The 12,922-nt window shown below is 46.6% G+C and overlaps 1 pseudogene; it reads right to left on the bottom strand.

Moving 5' to 3' along the window:
• Positions 1-1,542: 1,542 nt before the first annotated feature.
• On the bottom strand, positions 1,543-12,447 carry LOC128341637 (zinc finger protein 883-like; annotated as a pseudogene).
• Between the last annotated feature and the right edge of the window lie 475 nt (positions 12,448-12,922).

Here is a 12,922-nt window from a genome sequence, read left to right as displayed (position 1 = left end):
GGGGTGGAGCCGCTTTGGGAAGAGCATCTAGGCTCCAAGTTCCTTCCCTGGCATCTCCAAGATAGGGCTGAGAGAGCTTCCTGCCTGCAACCTTGGAGAATCCACTGCCAGTCTGTGTAGACAATACTGAGCGAGATGGACCTATGGTATGACTCAGTATATGGCAGCTTCCTCTGTTCCTAAACTCTGTTGGCAAAGCTCCTCTGGGTCAGAGTCCTGTCTTCAAGATCTTCTGGCAATCTGACTCACCTCAGGAATGTGACCCCTCCTACAAGCTGAGCCACTAACCTGGAATTAATCTCCCACTCAAACTAACTGCTCTGCCAAAAACACACACTCCAACCAGCCAGAGATCAAACCCTAGGAAATCACTGGTCCTAACAAACTTAGCTTGTCTTTTCTCCTTTGTGTTCTTGTTGATTTATTAAATTACGTTGTTATTTCCTTGCTGAGCTTCCTTCCTTAAGACCTTCTTTAGGACGGAAATACAAAGTTTGTTGTCTCCCTTGTCTTCAAGATTTGCTGGCAATCTGACTCACCTCTGGAATGTGACCCCTCCTAGAGGGGTTACAATCAGGTGTCTCTCTGAACCATGTCTTGGAGATGCCAGGAAGGGAAACTTGGAAAGCATGCAGGTGCTCTGCAAGCATGCAGGTACTCTTCCTAGAGCGGCCCCATCCCTTAAGGAGTCTCTCTTAAAGTGCTCACATGTAGTCTCCCTTTCAAATGCAACCAGGGTAGACTCTGCTTAGCAAACAGCCAATTCGTGCTTGCCACCACGAGACCAGCGCTTTCCCTCCACCCTCATTGTGGAGGTGGCTACAATTCTGGGCTCACCACCGCCTCCTGCTTCCATACCCAGCTTGTCAACAAGCTTTCTCCCTTCTCTTATCTTGATTGTAGGATTCTCACACTGGCCAATGGGGAACACAAACAGCTCTCAGACTATGGTAGGATGCATATCTTACTGTAGTAATCAGCGGGATAAGGGCCTTACTAGGTCCACTCTGGACCCTGCATTTCAACATGGATGCCGATAAACTGTAAAGCAGGGAGGTCAAACCCCAGCCCTCCAGATCTTGCTGGCCTACAACTCCTCAAATCCCCAGTCACAGGGGCTAGGAGCCAAAGGTGATGGGAATTGTAGGCCAGCCTCTACAGGAGGGGTACAGCTTGACACTCCTGTGAGGGTTCAGGTGGGGACACAAAAAGATGCTCTTTGCGGGTCCTGGGTGCTCTTATTTCATCAGGGAGCACATTCTAAAGCCCTGGGGCAGCCACAGAGAAGATCCGGTCCTGAGCCACCACCAAACAAACCAGGGGCAACCATAACTGGACCTCTCCAGATCTTAATAAGTGGCAGGGTCCATGATGTTTTGTTATGGGAATATGTTTATAAAGAGACACCTTCAACTAAAACAGGCCAAGAGTTTCTAGATTCCACTTGATCTGCATGATGCAAATCCCATGCTTCTTTTAGAAAGGTCTCTCAGGCAGATGTCTTTCCAAAGTTTAAAAAAAAAAAGAATGCTGATGCCTTACAGCTGTCACAGGATTTTTTAAAAAAGCTGCTGTACAAGGGGTTTCCAATTACAGGATATTTAAATAGTATCTCCAGTAAATATATTCCTTGATGTTTGATCTCTAGATGAAACTCTTGCAACATTCTACATTTCTCAGAGTACTCTGAGAAAGCATGTGTGGATTATATGTTGGGAATGCATATGGTTTCCTCCCTTGTGTGGATTCATTGATGTTTCTTCAGGTCTGAGCTGCAGCTGTAGCTCTTTCCACACTCTGAGCATTGATATGTTTTTTCTGCCCTGTGTGGATTCTTTGATGGGAAGCAAGGCTTGTGCTTTGACTGAAGCTCTTTCCACATTCTGGGCATTGATATGGTTTCTCCCCTGTGTGGATTCTTTGATGGGAAGAAAGGGGTGAGTGCCAGCTGAAGCTCTTTCCACACTCTGAGCAGTGATATGGTTTCTCCCCTGTGTGAATTCTTTGATGGGAAGTAAGGTGTGAGCGCTGGGTGAAGCTTTTTCCACACTCTGAGCATTGATATGGTTTCTCCCCTGTGTGGATTCTTTGATGGGAAGTAAGGTGTGAGCGCTGGCTGAAGCTCTTTCCACACTCTGAGCATTGATATGGTTTCTCCCCTGTGTGGATTCTTTGATGAATAAGAAGGCTTGAGCTATGACTGAAACCCTTTACACATTCTGAACATTGATATGGTTTCTCTTCCTGTGTGGATTCTTTGATGGGAAACAAGGTGCGAGTTACGAATGAAGCTCCTTCCACACTCTGAGCATTGATATGGTTTCTCCCCTGTGTGGATTCTTTGATGGGTAGTAAGGTTTGAGCTCACCCTGAAACTCTTTCCACACTCTGAGCATTGATATGGTTTCTCCCCTGTATGAATTCTTTGATGACTAAGAAGGCTTGAACTATGACTGAAACTCTTTCCACATTCTGAACATTGATATGCTTTCTCCCCTGTGTGGATTCTTTGAAGAATAATAAGGTGTGATTTATGACTGAAGCTCTTTCCACACTCTGAGCATTGATATGATTTCTCCCCTGTGTGGATTCTTTGATGGGAAGCAAGGCTTGAGCTTTGACTGAAGCTCTTTCCACACTCTGAGCATTGATATGGTTTCTCCCCTGTGTGGATTCTTTGATCCAAAATAAGGATAGAATTGCAGCTGAAGCTCTGGCTGCCCTGTGAGCATTCATAGTTTTTCTCATCTGCACAAACTCTTGGATGTCTGCTGAGCCTTGATTTCCTGGTTAGTTTGTTTGTTATGAGAGACTTTTTATTTCTTTCCCCCCCTTTCCAATTCTCTTCTTTAACTGGAATTTCAGGGTGGTTTGATCTTTGCGGCGCAACAGATCTCTTCACCAACTGATAGTTTGCTTCCGTTTTCCTTCCCGGCTGCTCACCCTTTCTCTGGCTCGTCCCTCCATCACCTGAAGAAATGGAAGAGAGGGAGAAATGGTGCTTTAAATGTTGTGTTCCTTTCCTGTGTGAGGAAAAGAATGCAACATTCTGCAGTGGGAAGAAGATTCTGCTCTAAGGATCTATTTCCCAATGCAGATCTCTATGAAGATTTTAACAGTGGTTGACTCTTTGTGGCATGTCATGCAATTGATTCTGCTCTTCAGCAGCTGTTCCTATTACCACCAGAAGACGTACATTGAATTCAGTGTATTCAATGTATGTCTTTGGGTTGTAATTGGAATAGCTGTCCCAGATGTAGATAACGGGAAGCCCGTTTATGAGCGAAAACCATCTTGCATTAGATTCGACCATAGTAGCATTGCATGAACTTCATGCGGATGGTGGAGAGGAGCTGGATTGAGAAATATTTGTTATTACTCCAGCACAGGGATGTGCAGCCTTTCAAACTCCCAAGGAAACTCCTGCTCAAGACAAACAGGGACTTCCTTCCAGTATGGACTAAGCTCCAAGATAGTGGTTGGGAAATAGATCTTGCCGAAATAACTGAGGCACCTGATCCCCCACATAGAGACCCAAACCAAACCTAGAGGAGGTCTAGCAAGGACACGCCTGACAATTCCAAGGTTGTGAGACCAGACTACTTCTTCCTTGCTCTCTTTTGACTTCTACAGACTTGGCCTTGTGCATCCAAGGAATAAAGACCCACACCTGAAGTCTTCAATGACAGCCATCCACTTTGCCAATACAGACCCACAATCACAGCGAAGGGAAGGCGGAACCTCACCCAGAGCGGCCAGATGCCCACAGATGTCCTCCGTGATTTCTCTGTGTAGAGCTCTTTGGTCTAGATTCAGCAGAGCCCACTCCTCCTCCGTGAACTGCAAAACCACCTCTTCCAAGCTCACTGGTCCCTGAGAGAAGGTGAAAGCATTTCCTCCTTAGTGACAGTGTAGCAAGCCAGGAAGACAGTAACAGTGAGGTGGATGGGTCTCCTTTCAGAAGTCCTAACGGTGTTGTGAACCAGCCTAGCTATAGGGGAAATCAATTGCTGCCATTTGTTTCTCTACTGCTTGAACTGATATTCTATGTTCTAAAGCAAATTGTACCAATGTCCGCACTAGAAAGGAGAGAATGCATGTATGGAAAGAGTGAATGAGCAGTCATTCCAGAAGGATGAAGATGGAGGCCATCTAGGAGGTCTGGGCAAACATGGCCCTCCAGCTGTTTTTGAACTACAGCTCCCACATCTCCATCCTCAACAATTGTGGCAGGGGGATTATGAAAGTTGTAGTTCAACAAAAGCTGGAGGGCCAAGTTTGCCCACCCCTGAGTCAGAGTATAGAGTGACCAGAAGGGAGGTGAAGCCTGTGTAATACAGAATATCCTGGATTCCAGAGGAGGAAAAGCACACCAAAGGGCCAAGACAAGAGGCAGCCTCCTGACAAGGAGGATGGTTGGCCAAAGAGTGCGTCCCTAAAAAGACAGACTCCTTGGAGGGAGGGCGTTGCTTCCCAGATTGTGAGCCTGTGAAACCAGCTTCTGCCAGATAAAGCCATCAGAGGAAATTACAAAAGACCCAAGGCGCTGGCCAGAGAGAGGGCAGACTAAAAGGGTCTATTTTGCAAACGGCTTCTTGGGGAGACGGCTGACTAATACCTCCGAGCAGAGTTGAACAAACCCCACAGCTCCTGGCCTTTTCCATCTTCATGCTACATTCAGGTTTGGCCAACCCCAGATGTATGCATTAGGAAGTATAAAAATTAACCATACTCTCTCTTGCACAACTTCAATACATTCTATATTTTGAGCCTCTGCTTGTCAGTTGTTGTGAACTCCGCAACATCAAAACCTGGTCATACACGCTTCCTTCCCACTCAAGGCAGCAATTCCTCCAATGGGAGGGGAGCCCCTAATGGCTCTGGGCAGGGGAATGGCCTGCACCACATTTTTGCCTTAACAATGGTTCCCCAGTAACATTCCAAGGGGGAGGTCTGGACAGTCTAAGTGAGGGGAGGCAGGCAGAGGGTTTCAGGCCCCGGGAGATGCCCAGCAGACAGAGGCCCCCAGGCTGCACCCTCCGCTTCTCCTTCAGGAGCCTTGTTCTACCTGGTTCCGTGGCCCAGAGGCTGTTTCCGCTTGGCCCAAAAGAGAAGGTCTGGGAGGAAGGACCAGTGTGGCTTCACCATCTGTGAAGATGACCAAAAAGGACAAAAGAGATCTAATTCATGATGACATAAACATTGAGCACAATTCAAAAGTTCAGTAAAATAGTCCGAACAGAGTCTATCAGGCAAACCGTAACTACTAATACTGGCAGCATGTTTTTGGTCTTACAGAGCGCTTCTGGAGAAGTCTGACTCTCCGTTCTGTTGTGCAATAGGGTGTGCAAGATGACTGGGGAGAATTGCACCTGGGACACTGGAGCATCCCCAGAAGGGCTGGGAGCAAGGGCTTGGGGACACAATGAATCAGGCAGTGAGAAGAAAAGCATCTTCAGGTCTCGCCAAAAAGCAGGCAGGGTGGGTGTTTGAGGCAACTGGTGTGTTTCAGGAATTGAGAGACGAGATGCTACAACTACGAAGGCCCTGCTCAAAAGACAGGAAACTGAATGGGAGTCTTTTAAAAAGATATTCAGAGTCAGGCAGTCTCATACATAGCAGGGGAAACTTCAGGGAGCTTGGGCCAGTTAATTTAGGGCTGTAAAGGCCAAATCAGGACTCTACATGCGTAACCTCTGCCGATGTGTTTCCTCACTAGCTGCTGATATGTTTCCGGGCAAAATACAAAGTGCTGCTTATTACCTTTAAAACCCTGCACGAGACCCATCGCACATTGAGGTCATCTGGAGAGGTCCGTCTCCAGTTACCACCAGTACTTCTGGTCGCGACTTTGAAACGGACCTTTTCTGTAGCTGCTCTTAGCCTATGGAATGCACTCCCAGCAGATATCAGCCATTTAGGCCTAAAGGCTTACTTGTTTGGTCTGGCCTTCCAAGGTTTTTAAATTAAGTATTTTAATTGGGTTTTAATTGTGTTAAAATTGTTTTGATATTGTGTTTTAAATGATGTTTGTTTTTATGTTTTTTATACTAGATTTACTGCACCCAGAGCCTCTAGATGGGGCGGTTTATGAATGAGTGAATGAATGAATGAATGAGTGAATGGACCTCTGAAGCCCTTAACGATCTGGGACCTGCACACCTCAGGGGTGGATTTCTCTCTCCTGGGTCCCTCCCTCCTCTTCACTCATGAAGGTCTCTGGGAGAGGACTTGCTTCACATCTCTCTATTTAACATGCTTCAACCTTAGAAAATCCTCCCAAAGATCTTGGGTTTGCTAAGAATTTCACTATATACCATTTATCCTGTTGACTTTAGCCCTCTCCAGACATTCAGGGAAACAACACTGCATACACTTACATCTGCTGAAAGTGAGTCACAAGTTCTGCCCAGGCCTGTCACTCTCCGCCTCCTCTGTGCCACTTAGGGATAGGATGGCACTCCCCTGAAGAAGCTACCGCTGTATCTGTGATGGCGGATGCTTCCATGATGCCCACGCAAATTCCTTGACAAGTTCTGTATCAAATATTCCTGTGCCATTCTTGTATTTGGAGATATTACTCCAGGGCCTGACATTGGGGGTACAAATCAAGTCAAGTCATACAATGAAATACTCTCTTCTCCATTTACTTCCCACGCTGGATCGTGGGCACAGTTCATAGCACCAGACTGGACACCTGAAAATCTTGCATGTTGAAAGTAATCTCATTCTTAATCTAGGGCAAGAAGATGGAGAGAAGCTTCTGCCACATAAAACCAAACAACAGATCCTGATAATATAACCAAATCAACAATAAAAAACACTAAATATGTGAATATAAATTATATTGAAAGTAGATCAATAATTTATATATATAGTGATCTAGATATAGATATATATATATATATATATATATATATATATATATATATATATATGATGTAATGACCAAACATAACAATATATATACACAACCAATAAAACAATATCGAAAACTATGAGACTACAACAGTTTTCTGGTATTATATGCTGTTTCAATATGTCTTTTCCAAGTGTCCAATAAATTGATCATCTTTGATATGTATCAGAAGCGGTGTCTTGCTATTGTTTCTCTGTTGGACAATGACCATTTCTCAGAGTTCTAATTTCTTAGTTCTAATTTTGCTCTTATGTTCTATAATTTTGAATTCTTAATGGTCTACTAGTCTGACCCACATAGAAAAGACCACAGGGACAGACAATTGCATAAACAACATTTGTGGATTCACAAGCATTCATGACAACATATACGGTGTCCACATTTCCAATGTCCTCTTGTATCCATAGTATGAATATAAGTTCTGAATACATCTGAGTGGACTAGCTGATCTTTTAGCTTATTTTTTCAACAATATCCCACAAATGGAGGTAGAGTACACAAAGGTAGATCTTGAATCAAATGCCAATGTTTAAAAATTATGAGTCTGATAGCCCAAGATTTGGAGCTGAATTCAAGAGAAAAAACATCTCTTAGGTTTATCATGATTACTTTTTTCAAAAAGTTTAAGTCTGGAAACTTGGTCCGACCATTGCTTAGCCTTTTTATAACTTGTTTTGGATAATCTCTAGATGTCAATGCAGAAGCATATGCAGCTAAATATTCACATATTTTGTGGGTTATTGGTTGGTTTTGGTTATATTATCAGGACCTGTTTGGTTTTATGTATTACATTTCAGGTCCTTCACGTTGTTGTTTTGTTGTTTGATAAGCTTGTTGTCTCCACACAACTGGAAATGGGATGTAAAAGAAGACCCCGGATTTCAGAAGGGAGGCAGATCAAGTGAAATGCACATCCCATTCCTTCTTACCTGACAAGGTGGCCCCTCTGTCACTCTCTTCCACCATCCCCCTGAAAAGCAGATTCTGTCTGGGATCCGATGGAACCTTCTCTGCCTCAGAGAAATCTTTGTCCACTCTTGATCTCCTCTGTCCCTAAAACACCAGAAAGGGAATGGAGAGAGGGGTTAGGAAATGGTTTCCATCTAGGACTGCCTTCCTTGGCAATGCTGCAACATGTTCCATCTCAGTGTCTCAGGTACCCAAGGGCAGGGCCTTCTCAGCAGTAGCACCAAGAAGGTGGAATTCCAGTCCCAGGGAGGTCTTTGCTTCTCTATCTCTTTTGACTTCCAGGTGCAAGATAATGCAGTATTGTTACACAAATGTTTGAGAATTAACAATGTTTAAATAATTTCGACCTAGTGATGATGGTAGGTCTTATGTCAAATTTAGACAGGGCTGGTGTGTCTTCAGTTGCTTTGATTGATCTGGACAAATTTTATACCTGTTTTATTCCAGTTTGTGTGGGATTGTCTGATTTGTAATGAAAAGGAGAGACATTTCAAATCACCATGAAGGAACCCTCTGTGACAAAACACAGATCTCCATCTTATCTCAATCATGTCTTATATATATATATTCCACTCTGAGTACTCTGAATGGGGGACATTCCTTCCTTTTGTTACTGGAGGGAGAAATTCTCTTTTGTCATTGAGGGGAGAAGGCCATCAAGGTACAAGCCTTAACCCTTTTTCACAGCAGGTAACTGGCTCAAACTGGACCCACCTTTAAACATGTAAATTTAGGCCCATTAAGGAGGAATTTCCAGTTTGGAGTGGAAATCCCAACACTAGAGTGACATCAGAGATGCACCAGGCCTTCTCAGTGGATCCAAGAGCTGTCTATCCCGGGAAGAGAACAGACTTCCCCCTCTGTAATGGCTATACAAATAGACGGCAAGGGCCTGGCCAGCATTCACAACTTTCCACTTGCTAATGGGTCTTCCAGGCGAGAAGCTGTAGAGATTAATGCTCTCTCAGCCAAGGATTGCCCTACTGCTAGACTAAAGTAAAACTCAGTGCTAGTCATCTAGTTAATGTAATGGAGGGTTAATTGCAAAAATCTTCCCCAGGTGTCTCGTAGAGCCATTCTCTACTGTTGAGTTGTTTTTTCAGCATAACAGAGCTCGGTTCAGTCTAGAGCTCGGTTGTGTGGACAGTGTCCTGTAAGGCCCAAGTCAAACAGTTCTAGGTTGTTGAAGCTGTGTCTAAGCATGGTCAGTGGCTTTGGATCAGTCTTTAACTGGTGGCAGCCTATGTCAAAAGAATGGTGTGCTCCTAGATTTGGATCAGATCAATCTTTCTATTGAGGGAAAATCCCAGGAAAACATAGAGCAAACCCAATTTTGTCACAACATGACACAGTTATAATAAAGGACCTGAGACAACTTTTCCAGATACGTTTCTCCTCCAAAACTATGCTACTAGGGATCTCACCTCATTCACATCTTCAGCACGAGGGAGCTACCCAGATGAAAGAGACATTCTCACCTGCTGCTCTTCCTGCCTCTTGTCCTCTGCCTGGCTCAGGAGAAAACCTTCTGCCAGGGCCACCGCCTGGGAACTGGTCTCTGCTCCACATTCTCTCACCCAGCTCTCCATCTCTGGAGGTAGGACACTCAGGAACTGCTCCAGGATCACCAGGTCCAGCATCTGAGCTTTTGTGTGTCTCTCTGGCTTCAGCCACTGGTGGCAAAGGCTGTGGAGTCGGCTGCAAATCTCTCGGGGTCCCTTGGCCTCCTGGAAGAACAACTGCCTAAAGCACTGTCCATCTGAGCTGGTGGCATCCTCTCCCAGCCTCTTCTGCTCTCTCTTTCCCCAGCATTCCTCAGTGCTTTCACCCTCATGGCCTGCTCCAGAGCCAGCTCGGTATTCCATCTTTCCCAAGACAATTTCTGGGAATTCCCAAGATCTCCTTGCTCTTACGCCAATCACACTCTTAAAAGATGCTGCGTCTGTTAAGTCTTGGGAAGCCGGCACCTTCCTCTCTCTTCAGTATTAATATTGTAATGCCGCTGCAAGAAACCTTACAAGAAAGACTAGTGACTGAGGATTATCCCTGTAAGAAAGTAAGATAGATAGTAAGACTCATGGAAAAACCACAGATTGGGCAGTGGTGGTGGTGGGAGGATCCATCACTGAGTGGCCCTGGCAAGAACTCCACACAGCACCTTGGTCCACCCCAACAGCTCTCCCATCCAGCCCCTTTCTGTGTCATGCCCCCACCCGAGGACACTGGAGAGGAGTGGGGGGCAGGGGACTTGCTAGAAAGTGGGGAGAAGGAGCAGGCTGGTGATGTGAGTGGGGAGGTAGTTGAGACAGGCCAGGGCGAGTATGTGTGTCGCAGGAGGGGCCAGCAAGGTCGGTGATCTTTGGAGAGAAGTGTCAGGATCTGAGTCAGAGATTGAAAGGCCACTATCTCCTGGAGTACGCAGGTGGGAAAAACGTCAACAGCAGATGAAGGGATTACATAGAAGTAGTCAACTGACAAGAAGGCAGCAGGAGCTGGATTGAATCTATGGCACCGGTGGGGGTGGAATGTTGATTATGTGCATGCGGCTGCTGACTATAAATTTGGCAGCCTGTGCAGGGGTGTAGCAAGGTTGGAGTGGGCCCAGAGATGAGATTTTAAAATCCCCCCCCCCCAAAGTCCAGGGCCTCCACACACCCCAGGTCCCCCAAGGATTTAAGTCTGATATTTCAAAATAAGTATGCTGCCTGAAAATACATTTCACTGAATACACACATGCACACTTCACAATATATAGTGATATACATTTAATCCTCTATAATAAAATCCTTAGGTGTAATCCCGTGTCTCTCGGCCCGTGTCTTTCTCGGCCGTTCTGGGCATGCACGGAGCGCATGCCCAGAACGACCGTGAAAAATACGGCCGCAGAGACACGGAAGCAGGAGAAGCGGGGACCGGGATGGGTAGATGCGGCAGCGGCGGGACAAGCCCGGCCGCCGCCGAAGCCGGACAGGGGGGAGGAGATGGCGGGGAAAGCTGGCCGAGGCGACGACAGAGCCACCGCCTCGGCCAGAGTACACGGTACGGCCGAGCAGCCACGGCAGAGAGACTGGTCCTGCTGGCGGTGGTGGCCGCCGCGGGAAGACCGGAGGCGGCGGCGGCGGAACTGAACCGGCCGCGGGGAGTAGAGGCGGAGGCGGTGGGCCCGGGCGGGAGGAAGCGGCGGTTGAGGGGGGAGACTAGCGCCCATTAATTTAACGGGCTGAAAAATACTAGTACTATATATTTGTGCTACTTTTAATGCCTAGAACTCACTAGAAACACTAATTATTAAAATGGGCCCCTCGCTGCCAATTAGCAAAGGAGACTTTCAACCATGCGGTGTGAGCCTATGTATGTTTTCTCAGAATTCTGAACAAATTCAGTTTGATTCCAGGAGATTTTTCACACGCGGCTTTTAAAGCCCTTTAACACACATCTCCTCTGGAATGGAGGTCCTGCATTCACATGTTGGCCAGATTTACCCTGAAGTCCCTCCAAATTATTGGGGAGCAGTTCACTCGCAATTCAGGTTTTTCACTGCTCGGGTGTAGTGTCGAGTGAGTGTAGCCTGATTTATATCCCCCAGAGTAAAAAAACAACACTATTTTGCATTGGTTCTTTGGGACAACTTAGATTTTGCAGCAAAGCCTCCCAGCAAATGTGCAGTAAAGCCTGCTGTGTGTAAAAGTCCAGGTAAGTGTGTGAAGAATTGCAGCCTCAGGCAGCAAATCTAACCACATTTAGCTGGAAGTACATTTCACTGAAACCTAAAGGACTTACTAGCAAGGAAAGCATGTCTACTTTAAAATAAACTCCATTCCATTCAACTGTCTGAGATCCTTCCCTGGTACGTGCATATAGGATTGCACATGCTCAGGGATTTAAATCAAACCAAAGTAATTTGTGCTCCCAGCATATTTTGCTCCCTACTGGTCTACCTATAGGAGACCAGTAAGTCCCACTGGGTGGGGAGGTAACCACAAAAAGGAATTCACATTCTACCTTCATTACTGGCAAAGGCTGGGTGGGCTGGCCTGGGCAGAGCGTCTGCAGAGAACTGTGGTGGGTAAAGGCAACCAGCGCTGGCCACTCTGCCTGCCTCCTTCCTTGCTTGCTTGATTGCTGCCTGGAGAGCTTCAGGCTTCAGCGAGGCCTACACCGAGGCCTCTCTGGAAGCCCCGCCCAACCGCCGATCAGCTGAGAGGCGGGGAGAGAAGAGCTTTGCAGTTTGCAGGCTGCTTAGATTGCCAGCCAGGAGGGCAAGCAGGAGAGAGGGCGAACAGGGCAAGTGGCTGAGGGGCCTTGGGGCTGGGCAGGCAGGCAATGGGGAGTCATGTGATGTGTCTCTGGGTGGGGGCTCGAGGCAGGGCCCCTGAGACAACTGTCTCCCCTTGTCTAATCGTAGTGACTCCCATGATCCTGTGCCTTGAACAAACTGCTGGAAACAACATGTCTAATCTGCGTGGAGCTTTTGTCGGAGAATTCTGGGACTCTGGAGTTTGGGCTCCTGAAGTTTACTGGAAAGCCTGGGTTATCAGATATGTACTGGGTCTATGGTGCTTTCACTCTTCCTTCCTGCATTCATGTTAAAACTTATCATTCATCAGTAAAGCTGAAACTTGAACAACAATTCCAACTGGCTATTGTGTCATAAATCTCTGGTCTGCTTAAGTAGAGTGAGCCCATGACAGCCTGCCCATACTCACACTCCCGATCTCTCCACTCTCACCACGGCTGGGTCTCCTTGCCATTCTGGGCTCTCTGGATGATAGCACCCTCTTTGTTTCTCTGACTAGGCTACTGTCCTCACCCTTTCAAATCATTGTGGTCCCAGGCACTCCAGCCAGAGAGCCCAGATGTGTAGGGTTTGTCGCTTATGCAAGCTTGTAGCTCATGACCAGCTGCCTCCCTGCCTTGCCTCCCTCTCCACTAGCTGGGCAGCTCCGCCTCAGCACTCAGAGCGCTCCGTCCCCACTTTCCTCTCTTGTATCCCCTGCTGCACCCCACATACCTGTTGCTCTCCCCAGATCCCAG

The sequence above is a fragment of the Hemicordylus capensis genome, chromosome 2, assembly GCF_027244095.1.
Source record: "Hemicordylus capensis ecotype Gifberg chromosome 2, rHemCap1.1.pri, whole genome shotgun sequence".
In the NCBI taxonomy this organism is placed as follows: Eukaryota; Metazoa; Chordata; class Lepidosauria; order Squamata; family Cordylidae; genus Hemicordylus; species Hemicordylus capensis.
This window is presented reverse-complemented; position numbering and strand designations above follow the sequence as displayed.